Source organism: Lepisosteus oculatus, chromosome 14, assembly GCF_040954835.1.
Source record: "Lepisosteus oculatus isolate fLepOcu1 chromosome 14, fLepOcu1.hap2, whole genome shotgun sequence".
Classification (NCBI taxonomy): Eukaryota; Metazoa; Chordata; class Actinopteri; order Semionotiformes; family Lepisosteidae; genus Lepisosteus; species Lepisosteus oculatus.
Genome location: NC_090709.1, coordinates 33,778,362 through 33,806,278, shown reverse-complemented (window position 1 = coordinate 33,806,278; position 27,917 = coordinate 33,778,362). Strand labels below are relative to the sequence as shown.

General features: G+C 42.6%; 4 non-coding genes across 4 annotated transcripts; 2 read left to right on the top strand and 2 right to left on the bottom strand.

The window, feature by feature from the left end:
- Positions 1-2,650: 2,650 nt before the first annotated feature.
- trnaa-cgc (transfer RNA alanine (anticodon CGC)) lies at positions 2,651-2,722 on the bottom strand. The gene has a single exon. It is a non-coding gene; the product is annotated as a tRNA-Ala (tRNA).
- An 18,210-nt stretch (positions 2,723-20,932) lies between these two features.
- trnav-aac (transfer RNA valine (anticodon AAC)) lies at positions 20,933-21,005 on the bottom strand. The gene has a single exon. It is a non-coding gene; the product is annotated as a tRNA-Val (tRNA).
- A 1,196-nt stretch (positions 21,006-22,201) lies between these two features.
- On the top strand, positions 22,202-22,273 carry trnad-guc (transfer RNA aspartic acid (anticodon GUC)). Its single transcript has one exon. It is a non-coding gene; the product is annotated as a tRNA-Asp (tRNA).
- A 457-nt stretch (positions 22,274-22,730) lies between these two features.
- Positions 22,731-22,802, top strand: trnah-gug (transfer RNA histidin (anticodon GUG)). The gene has a single exon. It is a non-coding gene; the product is annotated as a tRNA-His (tRNA).
- The last annotated feature ends 5,115 nt before the right edge of the window (positions 22,803-27,917 follow it).

Genomic DNA, 27,917 nt, shown 5'->3' with positions numbered 1-27,917 from the left:
CTTGTGAGCAGACCAACCTTGATTTAGGAAAGCCTTTGCTCGCCCCTTGCTATAACAACGATATCTGAATCGAGCCCCAAAGTGGTAAGAAAGCTGAATTACACAAAGCACATAAGACATTGGGTTGTCACTGTACGCTATCATGTTTTGCTTGCACTGTCCTACTAAAAGATTAGAGGGATCAGAAAGGACACAAACAAACCTTGCATCCACAATTCTGAACTTAAGGGTCACCAGCTCTACCGACTGCACCTCTCTTGCTCCTCTACTACAACAGTAATATTACTAGCGTTGGTTGAACATGGTATAGTAGGCTGACAGCTGAAACACATGGCTCACAAGCAGTGACAGAACCATTATCAGATATCGCTGCAGCATATTGGTTTGGAAGCAGGAGTAAATATCCCATGGAAACATGTATGCCTCCATTAACATCGTATAGTAGGTGGACATCTTGGCTATGAGGGTTCAAACCCTGTCCGTGCTTCTTCATTCTGCACCACGTTTCTTTATCTAGGTCTTCAAATTACTTGGCAAAACATTGGTTCTTGTTACTCTTTCTCTTAAGCGGAAGATTGGTAGTTCAAGCCCACCTAGAGGAGCACGTCTTGTGATTCCCATGTAAGCATAATATCTGCTCAAACTCGATTATTGTTCTCAGTGACACCTAAAACATCTTGATATTTGCAAGAAATGCAAATATTGTGCACGTTTCAAGCTACAAGAAGTAATCAATTTAGTACTTAAGTGAATATGATCTGGAATGCTCAATAACGACCAACATCAGCAGCTTCCAAGAAATTAATTTGAATTTCATACTCACCTTGCATTCTCAGCTATCATACTTCAAAATTACAGTGCAGATTTGGTGGAGAACTTCACAAGCATTATTAGGTTTGGACTGTACAATTGTATTTTAATATCTCGGTATATGTACCTTCATTTTAATATACATGTAACCATAAATGCTGTATAGTATATTGTACTTTTGTTGTACTTTTTAAAATATTTTACCTGAGGACGCAAGGGGACTGTTATATCTTGTGATACATGCAAGACATCTGTAAAAGAAGGTGACATTTTAATAAAATTGGTGATTAAAAGAAAACCACAACTTGTATGATATTATCTCTCGATATCGAAGACCAATTGAAGGATTTGAAGAAACTATCAAAGAAGCAACAGCAATAGCAGATGTTTGGGTTTTGAACCAATGATTACACCTCAATAATCAATTCGTCCTCAAAAAAAGAAGAGACAGGCATGTTTTGAGCCTCATAATGATCCTCTTCTGGATCCACAAGAAACGTGTTTTGGATGTACTTATAACTTCCATCAAAGAGAGATCTCATCAGTTGCATGCAATTGAAACTTTTGACTTTTTGGATGGTATTGAAAATATTTTTTAAAAATAAAATAAACAATTTTCCAAAGAAGATCTCATGAAGTATTGCCAGGATCTATTCTTAGCGTTTGGTAGTGATAACACTGCTGATATTGATGGGGTAGAAACGTACGATGCGTTGACAGGATTTCTGAAGCGAGAAGTCCTAGAATGCCGCCTATAAATGAGCTAGGATTCATACCAAGAAATACTTTTTGTTTTCCACCCAGAAGGCTGCTATTGCATTACACATCTTGTGAAGATTACCAGTTTTGGTAGCTTCTGGGCGTGATTTTCCAAAACCGAAACTAATAACAAAATTATTTAAGATGCACCATGTCCAAAAATTGTAAATCGAGACTAGTATTACTACAGAAGAAAATATTTAACTGAAATATCAATAAGACCTGTAAGTATAAAAAGTAGAACAATTAAATTTATATAACTTATTTTTTATTCTTATTAGAAATGGGCTCACACACCGGAAGACACTAACGTTTATCTTTGTTAGAGTGTGTGAATAACAGTTTAACCCAAAATGTTTGTAATTGTGATTTTGTTAAAATGCAATAAATCGTCTATCAGCAGTAAGAAATTATTAAGAAAGTAAGAATTTTTTTTATTTCACAAACGGTAAGACGTGAAGAGAGTTTACAGTTCGTATCCTTCGCTTTGTCTTAACTTAAGCGTTCAGGATCCAAGCCCGTGTGTGGATGGTTGTGTTTCTTGAATCTCTTGTAATCATCAAAAGTCGTTGTTTAGTCCTTCAGTACTTTCTCGAGTTGTACCATGGATATTTTAAACGATTAATACTATTCATGCTCTTTTGCCTTTTCCTTCACATACGGAAAAAGTGTCCTTATGGCTGTGCTCCACATCTACACGAGAGCACCTGTAACAGTACAGGACACGCAGTGAGGAGTTCGCGCAGCTTTCAGTTTAGTGCGGAGTCCAGAGGGAGGACTCGCTCGCTGAATGATTTCTCAAGAAATCCCGGGTGAGATTTAACAGGTGATTTCTTCAACAGCCACGACAAGTGTGGAGACGTTCTCTGGATTTCCTGAATATGACGTTAAATTAGTTCAAATCATTTGTTGTAGTTAACAGAACTAAATGCTTTGGAGGTACATCTAAAACAGCAGAGCAACACTGTAGCACTTCGTGTGTGACTGAACTTAATTGTGTAAACCTGGCTCTCTATGAACACCGACAAAGAGTTCTCACTCAACAGAAGATTGCGATGTGAGCACAATAATATAAAGCACGTGGAGATGCCAGGGATTGAACCCAGGACCTCATACATGCGAAGCATGCGCTCTACCCCTGAGCTACATCCCCAGTGGTGGGTGCTCATGGAGAATGCCTGCAATTTCCCACTTTCGTGTTTCCTCTACTACAGAGTAAATTCATGGGAATGAAGAAATAAGGAAGGAAAAATAATCGCATTGAAGCTTCCAGAGACTGGGCAAAAACGAATCAGTTATTTTTATATCCAGTCACACGGGCGACGGTGGTTAATTCCTCAGCGGGGGAGTGCTTTTTTACCTCCTTATTCTACTGTCTTTCAATTCTGTTTTCTTTGAAAGCTTTTTGCATCTTTTAAGTGCTCTCGGTTAAACTACGCATAGAACAACAGCAGTACTGATGATTTTCATGGACCGATGCACACTTCTTCTGTACAACTCCAGTGATAAAGCCCTGTCTGTAAATATTGTAGAAGAACGAAAAAGGGCGAAACAACGCTCCAACCACAGGAATGGTAACCAGAAGGATCGTGTTCTAATTTAATATGTCATTTTGAGATGCCTTGTCAACGCAGACAGGCGTTAGAGCTGAACAAATAATTTATAGTGGTGGTTGTAAACATGGAACATGTTATTTCTATACCAGGAAGAAAGGAGCAGACTCTTAAACTCTTTAACTCTTAAGTTAAAAGAGACAAAAATGACACCTAATCACAGCTAACATTAATTAAAATGACATCACAACAAAAGAGCAGAGCCTTGAGTGAATCAAATTCGTTTTCATTGAATGTCTGTGTCTTCATCACTTTCACCGGGGTAAAGTTAGCTTGAAGTTCGAAAACGATTTTGGCACGCCTGTAGCGTTTTTATGAAACAATTGCTTTGTATATACAATTGCTCTGTGTATAAAGTACATTGTGAATGTTCTCACAGCCTTCAGTTTGTCTTTTTATTCCACGTACGAATATTCTTGTGTCCATATCACATATCATATAACACAGAACGCCTTCAAACCAAATGCATTTTAAAGACCACGACTTTGGAAATTTTCACAACCCCTCCATAAACATATCAGTAAGCTAATTATTCTTTTCTGACACTCGGGGTTTTAATTGATGCGCAATTACGCACCATCTGGAACACTGGGGGACCGCTGTTTACATACATACTGTAACGGACAGTTCTTTCCGGACCCTATGCGGACGACACAGTCCGACGGAGTGGGGAAACACTAGGGAAACGTCATGCAGGAAAACGGGGCTGAAGACAAGGGGGCGTGTCCAAGGTGCGCTGGTGCACGGGGGAGGTGTGGCCGAGGCGAACAATCCAAGAGAGTAGTCCTTTGGGAATATGCAAAACAGAAGGGTAAGTCCAAAACCAGAAGATCCATCAGATCAAGGAATTAAAAACCACGAAGGCCGGGTCGGAACCGGCGGACGGGGAACAGGAACGGGAACGGAGGTTAAAACCTTAACAGGACCAGGCGCTTCCAGGTCCCGGACTCGCACGATATGGAAATCGGATGCAGAGTCCGGATGAGCGTCAGCGCCTGGCTTTTAAGGGGGAACGGGAATAGGGATCAGGTGCAAACAATGGGAGGGAACGAGGAAGAGCTGGGGCTCCCGTAAGAGGAGGGGTTAGCGATCGTGACACATACATTCACAACACAGAAATACTGCTCAATAGAGTTTCATGTGAAAAACCCATATATGACCATAGGAAACAGAACAGCAGTTTCCAATTACCCAGACTGTCAGCACGGGAATAAAGCTTTGTTTTATTTCTGAAACCCTTTCTTTATTTCCTGTTTTCATTCTGCATGAAAATTCCTATTCTTTACTCAACAGCTTTTTAAAAACAGCACCCATGATGTTCAAATCATGATGTCCATGATTGTTTACACAGAAGACTGGCAGAGCTTTGGGTTGTGAATCTCTTCTTCTTCTTGGTTTTATTGAATGTGGCACTGTGCACTAGGATAGGGGGATGCTGTTCACAAGCCAATAGCATTTAAACCACAGCACCCACAATGCTGCAAGTGTTTTACACACTAAGCAGGTCCCCTGACCTTTCCCAGCCTTGCTTTGGGTTGTGAAAGTGTTCTTTATTTTTTTATGATTTTTTTAATATAACACTACAGGTAATATACTGGAATAGGGGGGTCTTCTTAATACATGGGGTACATGGGGATAGCGCCTTAAAAGGTGGCTTCTCAAAGCTCTTTACAGAATGACAACAACAATAAATAAAAATACACAAGATAAAACACAATTACAATATATAGAGGAGACCGTGGATGGTGGTACTAAGAAAAACAGAGGGGTGAAGAATGGAACCAGTTCAGTAAAGGCTTTTCTAAAGAAGAGGGTTTTGAGTCTGGATTTGAAGTAGTTTAGAGAAGGTGACTCTGTGATATCCTTGGGGAGAGAGTTCCAGGGCTTGGGGACATAACAGGAGAAGGCCCTGTCACCCACAGAATGTAGATGGGCTTGGGAAACAGTTAGGAGAGCAGAATTAGAAGAGAGAAGGTTGCGAGGTGAGGAGTAGGGCGATAATAGTTCAGACAGGTACTGCGGTGCCAAGCCATGCAGAGCCTTATAGGTGAGCATGAGAAATTTAATGTGCATTTTTTCCCCTCTGTAACAAGAAACATGTGCACTCTGAATTGAGTGGGTGTCAAATTTGTAAACCTGAAATTATTTTTTATTCATATAGTCATTAAGATCCAAAAGACTTGGACAGAGATTCAACGAGCCCAGGCATAGAGACTGAGTGTCGAGCGAGCAGGAGCGGTGAGGAAGGAGACTGCGAGAACATAGATATAGATACTTTACACAAAGTACAGACAGTGCATCAAGACAATATACTGTACAAACAGTAGACAACGTACAAGTAAACAATGCAGACATGTAAACAGTGACTGCAGATGTGCGGAATAAATAAGAAATTAAGGTAGATGTTTCTATTAAATTAACAGTATTCGAAATGTAAAAAGAAAAGCAATTTGTTTTGTAAAAAAATGAGAGATGATTTTTATTTTATACAGGAAAGGTGTGCGTGTCAAGTTGATCTTTTCGGAGTGCACCATTTGAAAATATAAATTGGAAGTTAGTTTGGATAACTCCTGATGGATATTGTATTACAAATAAAGTTAAAAAGATATCTTTCAAAATTGTTCATAGGTTTTATCCAGTTAAATAAGTACTCTCTAAAGTACTTATTTAAGCATGAGCAGGATGATTTGTGCATTTTTTGTCGGGCTGAAAGGGAACCTTTGGTACATTTAGTTGTAAGGTGTGTGTTTGTGAAGTTGTTTTGGACGGACTTGCAGAATTTTGTTTGTAGGCATTTAAAGGTGTTTTTTTAGGTTTAAGGACTTTGATATTGTACTGTGTAAGATAACTTTTTTAAAAAAGCATTTATTTATAGCAAATTTATTAGTCATTCTTAGTAAATTTCACAATTAATTTAAATTTTTCTTGTATCCATTTCGGCTCCTGTAGTTGTATTTGAAAATTATTTACACATTTAATAAAAATAAAATAAAAATGTCGGTCGTATACGTTACACTATAATATAACGCAAACATGTATTCTGGACTATTTTTTTCAGATTATTATTATTTGACTAATATTTTTTTGGTTCATAGCAACGGTCACTAAGGAAGTTCATTTGATAACCCGGAAGTCCTCTGTTTGACCACGTTTCGCTTTTTGTGTTCAAACCCACGTGTTTACAGCCACTGCAGCTGCAGAAATAGTTTGTGTTTTTCAGATCGACTCTGAAAAAAATGGAAAATCTACTGCCTAATCTGGAAACTGGGGCGCACTCTTTCATGGAGATTGTTCTTAAATCGATCGTGCAAGAAGTTTCGGTAGTTTTCCAAAACCGGACAGATGATTCAGAGAAGTCGATTGAAGAAAAACTCCACCGTATCTCCCAGGTTCTGGCGAGACGGGTCTTGATTAAAATTATGTCTGTCGACAATGTTTTTGGGGCCGAAATCGCGCAAATGAAGCAGGAAAACGAGCTTCACTGTTTCATGGAGGTTTTGCTCAAATCGTTCGTGTCTGAAGTTTCAGAAGTTTTCCGAAACACAATGTCTGACTCCCAGGACTCGTTTCAAGACAAACTCCGCAGCGTCTCCCAGATCCTGGTGAGTCGGGCCGTGATTAATATCACACAGTGTGTGGAGGACAGTTTCGGGACAGAAATAACGCGAATGAAGGAAAACGAGACCTTTAAAGTGTGATTGCAGCTGTGGGAGAAGGAGTCGGGAGCAGGAGATCAGGGAGGGACAGATCATGTTGGACCACCGGGGTAAAGTTAGCTTGAAGTTCAAAAACAATTTTGGCACGCCTGTAGCGCTTTCACGAAATCTGTTAGAGTTACAAAAACACTTGCTTTGTGTATAAAATACATTGTGGATGATTTCTCAGCCTTTACTTTTTCGTTTTTATGACATTTTTTTGACCAAGCATGAATATTCTTTTGTCCATATCTCCGCAATGGAAGCACAGAACGCCTTAAAACCAAAAGCATTTTAAAGACCATGACTTGTGGATATTTCCACAGCCTTTACATCAAACTATCGGTGAGCTAATTATCTTTTTTTAAACCTCCGGTTTTTCATCGATGCGTAATTACGCACGAACTGGAACCCGGGGGACCGCTGTTCACAACCCGAGAAATACTGTTCAATACGGTCAATATGACCATAGGAAGCAGAACAGCGCAGTCTCCAATTACCCAGACTGTAAGCACGGGAATAAAGACACAGAAAAAACAATTGCAACGTGGTTGTCTACTTACCCACTTGATATCTATGTTTCTGCACCTCCTAAAGAATTAGATCACTTGGGATAAAGAAGACTACAGAGACGATGTAGAAGACTACAGCATTGTTAAATATGCTTGTAGGTATGGGGCATCCTTAAAAAGGTCTGACATATATTTCCACAATTTAGGGGCTGTGTGCCTAAATGCTCTGCTACGTGCTTGCTATTGTTAACGTAATCTGTTCATTGATCTAGACAGCATCCTACAACTACCTTAACCTTACTGTAAGAAAAGTATCACTTTGGTGTCTAGGCTGTTCTTTTTCATGAGTCTCCACTCCTGGAGATGTACATGGTACGATATTGAAAGCCAGTGGGGTTCGGACTTCGATGATGCAATTGTGTTTTATTGTTCCGGTTAGAATCCTTTTAGCACTGTGCCCTGTCTGAAGGTAGATAGGGTACTGTTTTGGAAACCTAATAAAAAGGAATCACCCTAGATACACTTCTATTTGATAGAAGCCATTTTTCTTTGATCTTTCTCACAACGGAGTGGAATTTCTTGATTAATCTATCTTACTAGGATGGATACAATTTTATCTGGAAATCTTTCACATAAATCATGTCATGGTGACTGTAACGAACAGTTCTTTCCAGACCCTATGCAGACGACACAATCCAACGGAGTGGGGAAACACTAGGGAAACGTCATGCAGGAATACGGGGCTGAAGACAGGGGGGCGTGTCCAAGGTGCGCTGGTGCACGGGGGAGGTGTGGCCGAGGCGAACAATCCAAAAAAATAGTCCTTAGGGAATATCCAAAACACACGAGTAAGTCCAAAACCAGGAGATCCATCAGAACAAAGAATTAAAAACCACGAAGGCCGGGTCGGAACCGGCGGATGGGGAACAGGAACGGGAACGGGAACAGAGTTTAAAACCTTAACGAGACCAGGCGCTTCCAGGTCCCGGACTCGCACGATATGGAAATCGGATGCAGAGCACGGATGAGCGTCAGCGCCTGGCTTTTAAGGTGGGCTGGGAATGGGAAACAGGTGCACAGAATAAAGTCTTGAGTGAAAGGGCTGGAGCACCCTTAAGGAGGGGGGACTAATATCGTGACAGTGACATACTGTCGATTTACATTTCTTTGCACTACTACAGTGATGTTAACAGTGTGTAGTGATCATATTTAAAAGGGACTGTGTTGTGTCATGATTAACTTTTTTACTGTTTTCATACAGACTTTGTTTGGTTTCTGGCAATAGATAACAAATGGTTTCTACTGATTTTGTGTTCTAGTGTTTTTCATTATTGTTTGGCAAAGTGTACGAAAGTTTACTCTTACCCAAGATAAATTTTGGGGGAGATATTGAAACTTGTACTTACGTGTCTTTTGGAGGTGAATTCTGCTGAGAACACGTTGACAGTCTTCTTGAGTTTCCAGCATGTCTTTTATGTAATGCTCGGGAGTAGGGGGTGGATGCTCACTCATCAACAGTGCTTGAAATATAAAACCGTAAGAAGGGTTACGAACTGCAAAGGATCCAAGGAGTATACATGGGTCACAGATCAAGATCTAGGTATTTGCACAATTTGCCAGATCTCTCTTAATCAAACTCCTTTTTTCTTACTTTGTGTTTTTACAGCAAGACATTATATTTTTTCTGTGCTAAATGGCAAGCTCTTTTAGGTGTTCATGGTTGTGTCTTTGTTTCTATACTATTGGAAAGAAACCTAGTAAGTGATTTGATGCATCCATGTCTAATCATTAATCTGACACAGTAATTCTATTTTTGAGATGCCTGTGTCATGTAATAAATTGCACAGATTATCAGTAATCTTTTATGTGTGCCTTCTTTGGTGTGTTTTTTGAAAAGTTATCTCTAATTTATAGAACCATTAATGCCAGAAGACAAGCCTGCAATCCAAACTTCTTAACAATAACAAACAATTATAACTTACTTATAAATTATAATTTACTGTATCTCTTGCAGTAAGTGCCCAGCCATCTACATTGGAGAAACAGGAAGGAGACTCGGAGACCGCTTCAGAGAACACGTCAGGGCTGTGAAGATTAAAGATCTCTCCAAACCCATTGTTTCTCATTTCACCTCTGACGGCCACGACCACACTAATCTCTCCGTCTGTGTTCTCAAAGACGGTTTTCCGAACTCATACATCAGAAAGACCACCGAAACTAAAATTATTCTGCAGTTAGGATCACACATTCTCCCTTCCCTTAACGACAGATTACTGTTCTTTTAAATTTTCTCCATTCATTGGAAGTTTCATTTCACACCTCTCTGCACCCATTCTGACTTCACACCTCTTGATTGGCCTCTCTTTCTGTCCCCTGCTCCCGCCTCTCACTCCTCCTCCCTCCCAACCTTTGTTCTCCCGCTACTTTACCTTTGCCTACTGCCCTGTCTCTCTCACACCTGAAGAAGGCTCCACGGCCGAAACGTTGTGTTCTCTTTCTTCTTTTTTTCAGCATGGAATAAACCTATTACTTGTTCCTTTGCAAACAATTATAACGTCCACTGAAATATGTCATCCTACTGTATGTTTCTGCTGAATCTAAAACTACATGTCCTGCTTAAAAAACCCTTTCATAGTGATAGTTTGCATGCAGAGCATACTCACCAAACTGGGGTTGGCAAAATGTACATATCCATGTTACTTCATTCTTTGCGCTTTCATACTCTTCTTTTGAGATGCACAATTCATGGAACCAGTTTTCACAACTGTCACACTGAATCTACACGGACAGTAAACCTTATATCAGTTCAGCTATCACATTTCAATGGTATGTTTTGTTAGTATGTGTGTACATTACACATACAGATAGAGATGATGTTCACTTACCCAGTTTGTCTGCCGCACCGGTGTTTCTCCATACATCAGGCACATGTCCTGGAGAGGAGCTATAATAAACATGCCAAATAGACTGATTTTTCCAATGTTATCTACAGATCATTGTTGCATAATTGAAGACAGTTTGATAGAGACCTTTTCGTATGCACTTTCCTGATTAGGTGTTCTACTGCTTCTTAAACCGCACATTGTCATGTCTCAGAATACTCCTGTCAACACCTGTTACCCTTTTTTGTGTCAGCGTGTGTTGCTATGATTTTAAGGGGGCACATGATCACACAGCTATCATGTTTCAGTTTGCTTTGCTTCACTATGGGCAATTTAGACCCACACTTTTCCCAGACAATGGTTGTGTCAACCACGACGAAGGCCAAAGTGTCATTGAATTTTAACTGTGTGAAATGTGATTTAATTAACTTTTCATCACTGTGTTATATAGTACAAAAAGAACACCCAAATGAGTTCTGCATATAAATAAATTGAGAATCTTTTTCATCCAGACTTGTTACAGAGAGAGAACATGCTTCAGGAAAATAATATACACCAAGAAAAGTAGGCAATGAGGATCAAATGGTACAATACCTGAAGCCTCAAGAATTCTGATTGACAGGTCTTCCCTCAACTTTCTCATTTCTTTGGCACTGCTGTTTATTTTGATATATGTTGGAATATCCGGGAAATTGTTAATGATGTCTGCGCCCATCTAACAGACAAAAGTTTGTTGCAATTATTTCCCTAAAAATCTCTCATACAATAGTTTTAAGTCCAAAATTTCGGCGTGGAAAGGTTATGCTGACCTGCATCACAAAGACCCCACAGCTTGAGGCATCTGCTTGCCTGGTGTGACCAATCACGCTTGGGTGCCAGTTGATATTCAACCAGTCTTCTTTTCCTAGGACATTCCTTCGCATCTTAAAAAAGTCCCTGTGAATCAAAACAATAGGTTATTGATAAATGAGGAAATATTTGTCATGCTGAACTTGAACCTGAAATGTATGTGTGCCCCTGCAGAATTTCACCACGAAACCAATGCTTGATTTCTTACCTGAACCTTTTTGCTGCTGCAGTGGAGTCTCCCATCTCGTCACTCCCCATAGGGTCGACCACAAAGACTTTCTGTGATGGAGCATACAGATACTGCAAGAAACAAAGGGCCCATCATCAGACATGAAGTTGCATTTAATGTGGGGCCAGACACACAGGCAGTTTCAGGAGTTTTATGTTGTTTAAACAAAGGTTTTTAATATTTGAATATTTTATATATATAATATTTATATTTATATATTATTTAACATTTAATATTTTGCAAACCTCGGCAAAGACAGTCAGGAAATGACCTAACAGTACTTTTTTTCCTACATGACACTTTGACTTGTTTGGTTGTCTGTTCATTACACAGCAGTATTCACAATAATACAGTGCCTTGCGAAAGTATTCGGCCCCCTTGAACTTTTCAACCTTTTGCCACATTTCAGGCTTCAAACATAAAGATATAAATTTTTTATTTTATGTGAAGAATCACCAACAAGTGGGACACAATTGTGAAGTGGAACGAAATCTATTGGATTTTTGAAACTTTTTTAACTAATAAAAAAATGAAAAGTGGGGCGTGCAAAATTATTCGGCCCCCTTGCGTTAATACTTTGTAGAGCCACCTTTTGCTGCGATTACAGCTGCAAGTCGCTTGGGGTATGTCTCTATCAGTTTTGCACATCGAGAGACTGAAATTCTTGCCCATTCTTCCTTGCAAAACAGCTCGAGCTCAGTGAGGTTGGATGGAGAGCGTTTGTGAACAGCAGCTTTCAGCTCTTTCCACAGATTCTCGATTGGATTCATGTCTGGACTTTGACTTGGCCATTCAAACACCTGGATACGTTTATTTGTGAACCATTCCTTTGTAGATTTTGCTGTATGTTTGGGATCATTGTCTTGTTGGAAGATAAATCTCCGTCCCAGTTTCAGGTCTTTTGCAGACTCCAACAGGTTTTCATCCAGAATGGTCCTGTATTTGGCTGCATCCATCTTCCCCTCAATTTTAACCATCTTCCCTGTCCCTGCTGAAGAAAAGCAGGCCCAAACCATGATGCTGCCACCACCATGTTTGACAGTGGGGATGGTGTGTTGAGGGTGATGAGCTGTGTTGCTTTTACGCCAAACATATCGTTTTGCAGTGTGGCCAAAAAGTTCGATTTTGGTTTCATCTGACCAGAGCACCTTCTTCCACATGTTTGGGGTGTCTCCCAGGTGGCTTGTGGCAAACTTTAGACGAGACTTTTTATGGATATCTTTGAGAAATGGCTTTCTTCTTGCCACTCTTCCATAAAGGCCAGATTTGTGCAGTGTAAGACTGATTGTTGTCCTATGGACAGACTCTCCCACCTCAGCTGTAGTTCTCTGCAGTTCATCCAGAGTGATCATGGGCCTCTTGGCTGCATCTCTGATCAGTCTTCTCCTTGTCTGAGCTGAAAGTTTAGAGGGACGGCCAGGTCTTGGTAGATTTGCAGTGGTCTGATACTCCTTCCATTTCAAGATGATCGCTTGCACAGTGCTCCTTGGGATGTTTGAAGCTTGGGAAATCTTTTTGTATCCAAATCCGGCTTTAAACTTCTCCACAACAGTATTACGGACCTGCCTGGTGTGTTCCTTGGTCTTCATGATGCTCTCTGCGCTTTCAACAGAACCTTGAGACTATCACAGAGCAGGTGCATTTATACAGAGACTTGATTACACACAGGTGGATTCTATTTATCACCATCAGTCATTTAGGACAACATTGGATCATTCAGAGATCCTCGCTGAACTTCTGGAGTGAGTTTGCTGCACTGAAAGTAAAGGGGCCGAATAATTTTGCACGCCCCACTTTTCATTTTTTTATTAGTTAAAAAAGTTTCAAAAATCCAATAGATTTCGTTCCACTTCACAATTGTGTCCCACTTGTTGGTGATTCTTCACATAAAATAAAAAATGTATATCTTTATGTTTGAAGCCTGAAATGTGGCAAAAGGTTGAAAAGTTCAAGGGGGCCGAATACTTTCGCAAGGCACTGTAATTTAGGAAAAGTGCACTGTCACCATTGCCTTAGACACTCACTATCAATGTCCACCTTTTTTAACAGGAGAGGAACACATACATTGTGACTTTGTAATTTTTTTAGATGCAACAAGGATAATCACTTGAACTGTAATGGTTCCAGGTGTAATTATAAACCTACGCTGTTTTGGATTACCTGCACCACACTTACCAACAATTTCCAGTGGACACCAGTGTTAAAAAAGGTAATAATGGCTTCATAGTTTTCAAAGTTGACCTGTAATGAAAAGAATGACAAGATTAGTACAACAGGCTGCCTCACAGGGATGGTGTGCTACCTTTGAATTTTGATTTCTGACTATAAAGGTAGTTTCTTTAGGCAGCACCATGGGCACAGTTGTGACCTGTTTTGATTGCTTGTAGCTCCCCTTGTTTCTCTATTGATAAAACAATCATCAGTTAGTGAAAAACCATGTTTGCCCCTCACTAATGTAATCCATCAACATTTGTGTTTGATGTCCTTACCTTGGACAAACGTTGTCTAGCCATGCGCTCTCTATTCCCACTCATGATTACACCAGTTGTGTAGTGGTTCATTAGGAAAACCTTCTTCCCCAAGTCCATGGATTCTTTCGCTACTTGAAAGTAACACTCAATGGTCTTATGGAAAAAGCAAACACAATTGAAGAAGATGTGATTTCATGCACTCACACACATTTGATTACACAAAAGCTCAGAAACCTTAACAAATGCATGCAATCAAACACTTTCATCTTACCTCGCCTATGAGCCACTCATCTGGTTTCAGAGACACAAACTCCGAGTGTCTGAGAATATATGTGTCTGCACTGCGCATGGATGGCAAAACTGCAACCACTAATTCACTCGGATTGATGTTCCAAAGGGCGTGAACCAAGCCAAAAGCATACACAAGAGATCACAGGAGCTAACATAACGAAAATTGAGATTATACACCACTGTCAACAAGTATAACAAGTTAGAGAGAAATGACAAAGAACACCTACAGTAGTAGAAGATGACATTCATAAGCTCTGAAAAAGAAGTGAATGTCCACACAGAGAAATATTTGAAATACAAATCCTACCTTCTTTCTGAAATCTGTTTTCTCTTTTATAAGTTTTGAGATGGGGCATGCATCACAGTGTGGTGTGATCACTTCAGTCATGCCCACGGCAGCTTGCTTGGGTGACACTTTCCCTTCTTCTTTGTGCTGCCATTCTTTACATTCTGTGGTTCCTGCTTTCCCCTGCTGTACTTGCAGGCCATTGCTGTCATCTGGCGAATTTTCACTTGTTTCAATATTTCTATTGCTAACTTTTTTTTTCCTGTTTTCTCATTTTTTGGGGGATTGGAATTTTCTGTGTTGCGCTGTTGAATTTATTTTTTGTTTCTTTGCCTACACCTGGTGCTCTCTTTGCCCATTGTTCCTGTGCATGTTCATGACGTGTCTTAGTGGTGATCAATGGTGCCATCAAAACCTTTTTGGGGAGATCATTTTGGATTATATGTTCTCTGTACCACCCTAGAGGGATTTTCTCATTATCGTAATAAACTCTGCTGGCCTCAGTTTCCTCCTGTGCTGAAGTATTGATTGCTTGACAATGCCAAACCAGGTCTCAACATGACAGTTAGTGGGTCTTGTTTGTGCTACCTCTGACATTGATATGTCTTTTTTGCTGTCTGAAGCATATCTTGTCAGGTCACCCAACAAAATTCCACTCCACAGTGGAAATAATGCCATGTATCTTTGCAACAGAAATCTAATTATGTCTTCACAGAAATAGGGGTTCACATTGTGTTGTGTCCCATAGTCATCATGTCCTTGAGCTGATATGCTGTCTTCATAAATACCTTTGAACTCCACAGCGAAAGGAGAGCAGCCCAGGCTGCCTCTCATGTTTGGGTACAGTACCTCATCTGTGTCTTTGACTTCTGCTTCCTTTTCCATCTGGTCTGGTGTGGTTGTTTGAGAAATGTAAGCGTTAAGGAGGCAGACACTAGATTGGACTTCAGTTGTGAACCTCCTGCTTGAGAGTACAATACACATGTGTTTGAAAACATTTCTGGAGACACTCAAAGTTGTGCTGTTTTGCAGGATGGCAAAGGAAAATGTTGCAAAGTCTCGCAGTGCTTTGTCTGTTGTTTTTTTACTAATTGCTTGAGAGACAGCCTTTATGACCTGGGCAGAGCAAGGGTGCAGAACAGTGAACATCTGAAGTTCTGTGTACTTAAGTTTGCCTTGGCAGACTTTCATTGCACGATTTAAGTATGCATGGTATACTGGTGTCCCCATTGAAGGCAAAAAAACCACTATGAATCAGGGCCCAGCTGTAGTCAGTTTCTACATGCTGCACTCTCTTGGTAGTACATGTTGAGATGTCAAACATGAATTTACGTAGCCAACGTTCTATACTGACAATGGTGTGGTCAGTTGTCAACATTTCAGACACTGGTAATGGAGGCTTTCTTTTCCACCTCCAGGTAACGTAAGACTGTATTACAAAATTATTTTGTTCTCCGATGGAATTTTTCTGACTACCCCTCCTGTCGCATCCAGGTAAAGGCTGACTTTCTCCTTCATCTTTAGATGGGCAATAAGAATTCACATACTCTGTTCTGTGTAAAGATAGGCAGCAAATGTGTCTAACTGCAAAATCTGTATATATCCTGAAAAATGGACAGTGTTGAAGTCGCATGCTTTCATATATTTTTGTGCCATATGTAATTCAATCACTGGATCATAGTGAATGCGTTTACTGTTCCTGAACTCTGATGAAATGACTTTCAGGACATTCTGTGTTAGTGGTTTAGATAAATTGCCTGCTGCAATTTCAGCAAGCGGAGTTCTGCTCAGGTTCCTGTAGTATACATTGCTGATTCTTTTTGTGAGGGCACTGGCAATCTTTCGACGATAAGGCTGACGTGCTTGTTGAAATTGTTTCCCTTTTACTGTGCTGTATTTGCCCTACTTGCACAACATCAATTGTGATGTCATCATTGCCCATTGGTTTGTGTCTTGTTGTCATTATGTATTTTACATTGCAGGACCTGAAGGTACAGACTGCTTTTATCATCAGAAAGTTTTTTTTTCTGCTGTTCTCTTTCCTGATGTATTGGTATTTGAAGGCTATTGGGCAGCAAGGATTTATCTTCCTGAACTCGCTATATAACATCTGGGTCCATGGTCGTCTTCGTTTAGATGTACCTTTTAGAGGTGCTATTTTTCTCCATTGTTCAGCCTTTAGACATACTTTGAAAGTTTTAGGCAGAGACATAATCTTTCTTAATCCCCTTTTATCCTGAGGTGACGTCCCAGACGAGCTTGCCCCCTGGGAATATTCACTGTGCTCTTCAGGCTTTTTTTCTGATTCTACACAGAATTTTTTTCTCCCTCTAACATGTCACCACTGTCTGTGCTGCCGTGTCCTGCCCATGCATCTTTTGTATCTTCTGATGAACTTCTGAGCTCTGTGTTGCCTTCCAAACTATGTCCCTCACTTTGACTTGAAATACTGACTATAGATTGTGTACTGTCATCTGGTTTGGAATCCCTACCAATACTCTCCTCTTTCTGCACCCTAAGCACTTGGGTTCTTACTTTTTTTCTATCTTCATGCCAAATCACTGATAACCATTTCTTGTTGCTGGGGCAATCCTCTCCAAGGACTCTGTTTGACAGTGTTGACCACATATTGTCATTCCAACTCATTTTTTTTTAGAGTTTAGAAAACCTCAGAAATTCGTTGATCATATTCCCTACTCCACCAGCCCTTGACCACAGGTCTGAGGGGTGCGTAGTGTGGTGCAGGTTCTTGTCCCATCCTGCTCTTGGTCCAGGTTGGAGGGTTGCACCGATTCTGAGTCTTGTTAGCTGGTATGGATTGGTTTGGGGGTGTTGATACCAGAGTGGTCCAGGAGGGGGGTGCAGGTGTCTCGGGGGCATTCTTGATTTTCTATGACTTCAGGTTGATTCTGTTGGTTCTGAGCGTCTTGGTTATATACGCTTGTGTGTATAGATGAAAAAGCTATTGAAGAGCACCCCATTCATCTCGGTGGAAGTTGCCATGTTCAAAAAATCCTAAAAAGAGAATTAAAGTTTCACACAACAAAGCATGACTGTGAAAGGTCAGGAGGCCTGCCTTGTGTGCACAACACTTGATTACAGTAAAAAAATCATGAAGCCATGAAGAAGACCCACCTGTCCCAGTGTATTACCTGTAGTGTTATCTTCAGAAAATCATAAAAAATAAAGAAAGGGGCCACAGCCACAGCAAGGTTGTATGAGGTTCGGGGGCCTGTCTGGTGTGTAAAACACTTGGTTTCAGAAGTGTGGCTGTTGTATTTGAATTGCTATTGAGCCATGAAAAAGACCCACCTATGCCAGTGTATTACCTTTAGTGTTATCTTCGGAAAATCATAAAAAAATAAAGGGGCCACAACCCAAAACAAAGCTGGGAAAAGTCAGAGGACCTGCTTAGTGTGCAAAACACTTACATGCAGCATTGTGGGTGCTGTGATTTAAATGCTATTGGTTTGTGAACAGAATACCCCTATCCCAGTGCATTGTGCCACATTAAATAAAAGCACGAGAAAAAGAGATTCAGAACACAAAGCTGTGTCAGTGTTCTGTGTAAAAAGTCGGTATGAACATCATGGGAGCTGTTTTTAATAAGCCGCTGAGTAAAGAATATTTTAATCTTCCTGCTGTCAGTAGTATTGTCAATATAGTTGACCCTTACCTGAATGAAAACAGGACGTAAAGGAAGGGTTTCAGAAATCAAACAAAGCTTTATTCCTGTGCTTACAGTCTGGGTAATTGGAGACTGCGCTGTTCTGCTTCCTATGGTCATATTGACCGTATTGAACAGTATTTCTCACGTTGTGAATGTGTGCACACAGTGGTCCCCGGGTTCCAGTTCTTGTGTAATTACGCATCGATGAAAAACCGGAGGTTTAAAAAAAGATAATTAGCTCACTGATAGTTTGGTGTAGAGTGTAGCGGCAATTCTTGTTAATAAGACAGAATTAAGCGTTGGTATGCTGTCCTAAAGGAGGCCCCATCTCACCCTCCATCTCTGTGGTGCTGCCACAGAGAAAGTATTTATGCAGGCTGATTTAAGATGTTTTCTTTTGATAAGGAACAAGCTCCCAGACGGGGATGCACTTAGCTAAGCCTGGCTATCATGATCAATGGTCATCCATTGGCGCCTATCAGTCTAGGGAGTGCCGAATGGACATCTGGACTGCATTCCTAAGTGTCAAGAGTAAGTGACTTATATCTCACCTTGACCAACCAATCAGGTACTGGCAGGGCGTGGTAATACCACGTGGGTCTCCAATGCCCGCCAAACTCTCAACCAATCAGCACACATCTGGGTCTTGATCAAAAAGGGAGCGCAAGCTCAGATCGGGACACGTGACAACTGCTGTTGTCTGCAAAAGGACTTGGACTTTGTTCTAAGCGCGAGGCCGAGGATCCCGTACGTACTCAGAATTCTACCAACGTGAATGCTCCGCTTGATCAACGGCAGCCTACAGTTGGACCCTCGTCGACAACCTGAATAGCTTATTCAGAAGCAGCGCTGGACCGGGAACGAACCAGCCTCTTCCCAGGCAAAAGAGTGACTTGTGAGGACTCGCGGTCACACTCTGTGCATAGAGACTTTATACTAGCCAGCCGGACTGCTGGTAGATCCCCTCGGAGCAACAACTGCCCTGTGCGCCGCAGTCAGATTCCTCCGCCCATCCTACACCGAGCTGCACCTCGACTGGTTGGCCGGTAGCCAGAGGACGCCGACACAATGCCCATTGGACAACCGCTGGAACAGAGGCTGCAACAGAGCCTGTCAGCTGTTGGTGTTCGTGCCGGGAAATTCCAAATCCATACACAGTGGATAAGTAAACCCCATGTTCTACATTGCGTCTCGAGAATTCAATTGTACCTCAACACAGGTTGTTATCAATTTAATTCATGAGTAATGTATTTACTTCCGAGTAGAGTAACAGTGGGTAATAACACTGATTAGCGATTTGGTAACCGAACGATATATATTGACATATATTCTCTGTTGTATATCTCTTTGTGTTTGCATCTCTTCGAGATTATATACCTTGTATATTGATAACCCTCACAGTAAGGTCTGCCGCTCGTATCCAGGCAGACTAGTATATGTTTGGTGCACAGTTTATATTAATAAATGTATTGAACCCGTGTGTGTGCGTTGTTAGTTGTTCTGACGATTGATTTTCTAAAAGCCCCAATGAGCAACCTCGTGATTACTGCTACAATTAATAATTGTCTCAGTAAACCCATCAAACCACTACAAGAGGCTGTGGAAATATCCACAAGTCGTGGTCTTTAAAATGCATTTGGTTTTAAGGCGTTCTGTGCTTCCATTGCGAAGATATGGACAAAAGAATATTTGAGTGTGGTCAAAAAAACGTCATAAAAACGAAAGAAGTGAAGGCTGAGAAAGCATTCACAATGTATTTTATACACAAAGCATGTGTTTTTGTAATTCTAAGAGATTTTGCGAAAGCCCTACAGGCGTGCCAAAATCGTTTTCTAACTTCAAGCTAACTTTACCCTGCTCACGTTTTGCACGTTCAAGTAGTTTTAATGCAGTTCCTTCATACACGGTGCTGATCTTTTGGGAAGCAGGAGGCAAAGCCGACACATTCTCATACCGGGAGTCAAACCCAGGCCGCCTGGGTAGAAACCAGGAATCCTAACCGTTAGACCATATGGGTGCGAACAACCGCACTGTTCCCGGCATCATGCAAGCAAACTACATAAATATGAGAAAACACGCAAGAGAGTTGTCACTCAGAGTGTCGAAGGGTCGATGTATACTGGGGCTCAGTTGAAATGCAACGTCAGGACTTTTCCGAATTATGTCACACGAAGAGAGCACAGCCTTTTCCGCCCTGCCACGTGTGTATCGGTAACTCGCTGTGATCGTATAGTGGTCAGTACTTTGTGTTGTGGCCGCACCACACCCCGGTTCGAATCTGGGTCACGGCAGAATGGGGGCGTCTGCTTTTACTACTTGCACGAATGAAGGCAAAAAAAAGCCACTCGATGTGAACGAACGGTGCTTTACAGAGGAGTACTGCCTGACTGGATCGTTGATGAATGACAGAGGCCACTCCGACCTCTTCTCGGTTTTCTTCAATGACTTACTAAGGATCTTCTGCACATTCGCCCATGCAGGGGAAGCCAGTTACACCAAAGCAAACGCAGGAAAGTGCATTTCAAGCAGAGAGCAGGAGGGACTTGTTTACACCGAGAGTGGTCGGAGAATGGAACAATGCGCCCAGCCCTGTTGCTGGAGCCGATTCTTGATGAGATCTTGGGCTCACTAAGAGTCCCCCGCTGGATGCTAATCTTTCTGTTGTTTTTGCAGGTGATGCGCTGCTTTTGAGCCGACAGAGCTCGTCCTGGTCTGTCGGCACAGCCCAATTGCAAATGATCGGCTCCGCGTACAGAAGGAACGTGCGTTTGGTACAAGAGTGCACGAAGGCACCGGAAATACATTGGGAACAAATGACCGGTCACTCAAGACCTCTGTGAAGTATAGGAGCATGCAAAACAAGGCTGTTTCCACCCGGTCTCGAACCGGGGACCTTTCGCGTGTTAGGCGAACGTGATAGCCGCTACACTACGGAAACCTGCAGGGACCGCTGCTGGTGTCTCACTTGGGTTTCGGGCTGAGAAAGGGACGCGTCACTTTAGGCAGGGGGCGCTGGAGAGAGGAACAAAGGGCGCGATGAAACAAAATGCCGAAACCCGGGATCTTTAGATCTTCAGTCTAACGCTCTCCCAACTGAGCTATTTCGGCGGTGCGCCGAGCCCACAGCCACCTGCTCCAGCCTTCCTGTGTTGCGGCATGAGCGCACCAAGAGTAGCGGGAGAGTGTTGCAGGAACGTCACTCAGAAGGAAAGCCACCCAGCTGCGCCCTCTGAGCTCTGTCCAGCGCATCTTCCTCGCATGGACTCCTGCCTGCGACGGGCAGGAAACAATTAGCAAGAACAGAACGACACCCCATGGGCGTCTCATGACCACACCTTAGGTTGTGACACGTGCAGGTGTGAGGGGTTGCCGGGCTACTTTGGAGCAGAGCTTGGGCGGAGGGGGGGCGGGAAAGCATACAAAGAGGTGACACCTCAAGGTCTGCACGATCACAGCTCTCCGCCGCCCCAGGCTTCCGCTCGATAAGCTACTGGACACACCCGCCCCTCCTCACACAGACCGTGGAAAAGCCCCCGAGTGGGAGGGCTCTCTCTTCCTCCCAGGAGCTCTTGGACACAACGCACAGACAGGGCGCGGGGAGCCGCCGCCTGCAAACACGGCTCCAGGCAGGACTCCACTCTGCAGGAGCCGCAGAGCAGAGGAGATGGGGGCAGCTTAGCTCCTGTGCAGAGACCTGAGCTGTTGTTGCTGCGGACGCTGTCTTTTCTGCACTCGGGGTAGGAGTGAATGTTGAGTTGCTCTTAGAAATGAAGCAGAGCACTTCAACGGCAAGGGTGTGTGTGTGTGCGTGCGCCCTGGTGATTCTGGGAGACAGATCGAACCTGGACTAAAAGAGAGGGGGCTTAGCCCTCTTCCATTTGCTAGTTCAAAGTTGTACAACCCATTTGTATCTCCTAGGCGGCGCAGTCGTCGTCCACAAAGAAGGCTTTGAAAAGCGTCAAAGGCAAGTCATTCCGAGTTGGTCGTTTGTGTTTTCCGTTCAGACGCGAAATGCTGAAATGATCTCTCGGCTCCACGGTTGTCATTTCTGCTCCGTAAAGGAATCACAGCACGCGTCGCCTTCCAGCACGCTGGGTCGGGACACGATTCCGGGTGTCGGAGCGTGCGATGTCTTCCTCGTTAGTATAGTGGCAAGTATCCCCGCCTGTCACGCGGGAGACCGGGGTTTGATTCCCCGACGGGGAGTAGCTTTTCTTTCACCTCCTTAGAGAAAGGACTGCCTTTCACTTCTGTTTTCTTTCACAGCGTCGTGCACCTTTTCATTGCTCTCGCTTTCAGAGCCTCCGCACGGCACACGACTCGACATCAGGAAGCACATTGAAGTGAAAGCAGGAAGCGCTGCGACATGCACTGTGCAGATCCCGCCACACTAAGAGGTGAGTGGGTCTGTTCGATGCACAAAGAATGCTTTGATAAGCGTCAAAGGCAAGTCATTCCGAGTTGGTCGTTTGTGTATTCCGTTCAGACGCGAAATGCTGAAATGTCCAATCTACATAAAGATGAGAAAACACGCAAGAGAGTTGTCACTCAAGGGTCGATGTATACTGGGGCTCACTTGAAATGCAAAGTCAGGACTTTTCCGAATTATGTCACACGAAGAAAACACAGCCTTTTCCACCTGCCCCGTGTGTCTTGGTAACTCGCCGTGATCGTATAGTGGTCAGTACTTTGTGTTGTGGCCGCAACAACCCTGGTTCGAATCCGGGTCACGGTAGAATAGGGGCGTCTGCTTTTACTACTTGCACGAATGAAGGCAAAAAAAAGCCAATCGATGTGAAAGAACGGCGCTTTACAGAGGAGTACTGCCTGACTGGATCGTTGATGAATGACAGAGGCCACTCCGACCTCTTCTCGGTTTTCTTCAATGACTTACTAAGGATCTTCTGCACATTCACCCATGCAGGGGAAGCCAGTTACACCAAAGCAAACGCAGGAAAGTGCATTTCAAGCAGAGAGCAGGAGGGACTTGTTTACACCGAGAGTGGTCGGAGAATGGAACAATGCGCCCAGCCCTGTTGCTGGAGCCGATTCTTGATGATATCTTGGGCTCACTAAGAGGCCCCCGCTGGATGCTAATCTTTCTGTTGTTTTTGCAGGTGATGCGCTGCTTTTGAGCCGACAGAGCTTGTCTTGGTCTGTCGGCACAGCCAAATTGCAAATGATCGGCTCCGCGTACAGAAGAAACGTGCGTTTGGTACAAGAGTGCATGAAGGCACCGGAAATACATTGGGAACCAATGACTGGTGGCTCAAGACCTCAATGAAGTACAGGGGCTTGCAAGAAGAGTCTGTTTCCACCCAGTCTCGAACCAGGGACCTTTTGCGTGTTATGCAACCGTGATAACCGCAACACTACAGAAACCTGGAGGGATCATTGCTTGTGCCTCGCTTGTGTTTCAGGCTGAGAAAGGGAAGCGTCACTTTAGGCAGGGGGCACTGGAGAGAGGAACAAAGGGCGCGATAAAACAAAATACCGAAACCCAGGATCTTCTCCCTACTTTGCAGTGAGCAGTATTTTTTTCTTTTTCTTCCCTTGTATTTTCCTTGCTATCTTACTGTCCCTTTCCCCCCACGCAGAGATGGAAAACATGCCGAAACCCTGTTTCACCCTGTGTTTGTGCAACGTCAGTCTGTGCATGGAAAATAAATCATGCAACTGCAGTGGCGCAATCAGTCAGTGCGTGGTGCTTATACGGCAGCGCCCAGCGGAGTTATGCTGAGGTTTGAGCTTTACCTGGAGCAGTGTAGCCTGTGTCTTTAGCTACTGAAAGCAACTCTTGAGATTAGGTGCTCTTAGGTATTTGCTGGAGATCAGGTCTAAATTAACATGAATGAAACAAGTAAAGGTTTACTCTGTACCAAACCCAAAGAAGGCTCCACTGCCCGAAACGTTGTTTAGCATGGGATAAACCTTTACTCGTTCCTTTGCAGCCCATGCATGCTGACACAGCTACTTACTTAAATTACCATCAGCTGTGGACCCTCAGCTGGCCTGTACACAGGTAGATGAGAGATATCTTCTTAGACGAGAAGAGCACGATGGAGTACCGAAAACTTGAAAAAGCTCTCGCAGTTAGATTATGTGTTTTTGTTGTTCCCCAGATATGTTTTTAATGTTCTTTTTAATTTTGTTTTGCAGTGAGCACTGTTTTTTCATTTTCTTCCCTTGTATTTTCCTTGCTATTTTACTGTCCCTTCCCCCCCAGGCAGAGACGGAAAACATGCCAAAACCGTGTTTCACCCTGTGTTTGTGCAACGTCAGCCTGCGCAGGTCTTTAGCTTTTGAAAGCAACCAGTTTAGATGCTGCTACGTATAGGTTGTCCTTAACACCTTATGTAGTGGGATTGTAGTCTTTTAGGTATTTGCTGGAGTTCCGGTCTAAATTAACATCAGTGTAACAGGTAAAGGGTTTATTCCATGTCACACCCGAAGAAGGGTCCACGTCGTATTTCCTTCTCTTTTCAGCATGGAATAAACCTATACTTTTTCCTTTGCAGCCCACGCATGCTGACTCAGCTTCCTACTTAATTTCCCATCAGCTGTGGACCCCCTGCTGTATACAGATAAATGAGGTCTACTGGGACTAAGGGAGCACGATGGGGTACCGAAGACTTGAAAAAGCTCTCACATTAGAATCTGTGTTTTTGTTGTTCCCCAGATTTGTTTGTAATGTTCTTTTTGTTTTGAAATTGTTCCGTTAATTATTTTTTTTAAATTGTATTTTCTGTAGTAGTTAGACTACTACAGTGATTTACCTAGGTTCCCGGAAGGCTTCTCGCATTGTGGCTGTCGTGTTTTCGGGTTACATGTATTTTTTTTTCTATTGATAGGACCCCTATCATTACATTACTGTGGGACTAGTTAACTAAGTTCTTACATTGTACCTGAAATTACCACATAAACTACTACTCAATTATGTTTTTTTTTCTTTTTTTTTAAGTCCAAGGACCTCAATGCGCTTTTTATGTTTGACATCTTCAAGGAAAATGGTGAAATCGCAGGTGGAAGAGGAAAATGATCCTTGAGTAGAGGAAAGACGACCATCTTGAGCACTAACTCATGTCAGGAGGCTAACTTCTGTGACCAGGTGATGGAGTGGTTAAGGCGATAGAGTGCTAATCTATTATACTCTGCACATGTGGGTTTGAATCCCATCGTTGTCGATTTTAAGTTTTGACAAATGTGCTTTTTTAAAGTGGGTGACCTCTCGTTTCATCTTTCACTCCTGTACTAGAGCAGTAATGTTTGTAGATCTGCATGAACTTGGTATAGTAGGCTGACAGCAGGAACACGTGGTCCACAAGCAGTGAGAGTATCAGAGGTGTCTGCAGTGTGTTGGTTTGTGAACAGCAATAAAATAACTTGCCGTGGAAGCATGTGTGCCTGCATTAATATAGATCCATCGAGCAGAAAAAGCAACACAAACACCGACTTAAAGTCAACGGTAAGTTTCCATAGCTGAAAACACAGCCATTGTGCTCCAGGTGAAGCTTGTGTTGCAGGATGTGGGTCATTGAGGCAGTCACGGGCTGGGATTGAGTGGGTTATGTTGATTAGTGTTACAGGATGTGGGTCATTGAGGCAGTAACAGGCTGGGGTTGATTAGGTTATGTTGATTTCCATAATGGTGTCAATGTTGCCTCTCACTCAAGGGAGGCGACTGCAGTTGTCCTAATGAATACCGCCTAGCAGGTACAATTAGGTATCGAGACTTGGAGGTGTGAGGAGTCGCTGAGCCAGTTTTAGCCAGACCAAGGGGTGAACTGATAAGGTCCCATGACACCTAGCTCGGCACACCCACACCCCTCAAACAACACAAGCTTCCTCCTGGAAAAATACTGGGCAAATCCGATTCTGTCAGGGACATTGGAAAACTCCCTGAAAGGGATTGGCTAAGGAGTGGGATACAAACACCTGAGACAGAACAGAGGGGGCTCCCGATTCCCACTGGACCCTGGACACGACACAGGCAGCACAAGGGAAGCTGCAGAGTGCAAGACCCCGGAGGTACTCTGCAGAGACTTCTAATACCTGGAGGCAAGGATCTACTGGTTCAGTAACTGACGACAACAAGAGACATTGGCATTGAAACAGAGGTACTGTACAGAGACATTTAACACCTGAAGGTGAGGAACAAGGAAACTGGCACAGCTAGCCGATTCAAACTGAGGGGAATGTAATACAGCCCGCAGAGGATTTCTATCATTATCTGAATGGAGACTGGGGAACAGGACTAGGCGATACCCGTCTCCTTCAAGTGGGCCATCAGAGACTACAGGTACTAAGTAGAAACGTTCGAGTAGCCTCTCTTCAGTATTTTACAGGAAAGATTGCTGCCCCTGGGAAGGACCTTTTGCTGCTGTGAATACAGTTTTCATTGTGTTTTTGGGTGACAGTGAATGTGAATGTAGTTGGAAAATAAAAAGGGCACTTATACAATACAAATGCTTGTCGCTGGTCTGTGTGAGCATTGGTGATTCTGGGAGATAAAAAGAACCTGTGGTAATGTAGAGGGGCCCTAGCACCCCGTTTGTATTGCTAGGTGGCATAGTCGGACATGAAGCAGGAACATTCCTCGCCCATAGGGTTCACTTTACTGTGACACAACCACATAGGGCTTGATTTAGTTTAATGCATGAATGCATTTCCTTTCTGCAACAACTTGTTTTTCAAAAAATTCATACAGCTTGTGAAAAATGAAATTTAATTCTTGGCTATCAGTGCAGAAGAAATCTTGCCGGTTGGCATGAAAATGCAAGCAATTGCATGTGAATGGAGAAAAGCCTCTCTCAACAGTCTCTGTGGTGCAATCAGTGAGCATGTTCAGCTGTTAACTGAAAGGTTGGTGGTTTGAACCCACCCAGGGATGATCTTGTTATTATTGTCGATGTAAACACTGTCTCCGCTAAAACCGAAACCTTAACCCTCTATATTTGCAGAAAATGCGAGTCTTTTGCTTGTGTCCAACAACAACACTTAAACAGTTGAGTGCCTGAGTCAATATCACTGGGGAAGTCCAATAGTGACCAACATCGCAACTCCCAGAAAACCATATTCACCCATGGAAAACTATCTTTGACTGGCGGGAGATATCATTTATACTCCTGTTGCGTCCTCTGCTTAAAGAGTTTAGAAATACAACGCGGAATTGTTTGAGAAGCATTGTTACGTTAGCACTGTGAAGTTGGATGTTGATATTTTGATATATTTACCTTGATTTTAACATAAATATAAACATAAATGCTGTACAATCTATGCTGTACAATCAAACACAGGTATATTTTGAGTCTTATGCTGATCGTCTTATGGATCCAAAAGAAAATTTTAAAGCTGATACATTTTGGATTGTAATTTGTATCTAGCTGCAACATCCCTGGAAGAGAGATTTTATTAGTTGCATGCAATCAGTATCTTTCACTTTACGTATGGTAGTGGAAATAGTTTGAAAAATGTTTTCTAAAGAAGATTGTATTGCCAGGACCTGCCATTAGCGCTCAGTAGGGATTACGCTGTTGATATAGATGGAGAAGAAATGTAAGATGAATTGATGATCTAAGATAAATTAGCCCTAACACGCCTCCTGTAACAGTGTTTGTATTCATAGCAAGTAATATTCTTTTTCAAACCCGAACGTTGCTTTTGCATTAAGTGTTATGTAACCATTAGCGGTTTCGGGAGCTTCTGAAGAGCGCACTTTTCCAAACTGAAGCCTATAAGAACATTATTCAAGATGCACCATGGCCCAGAATCGTGCATCGGGACAAGGATTAACATCAATTGAAAGTACTCCCAAATAAAAGATTTGACCGAAAAATTGAAAGAGTAGGCA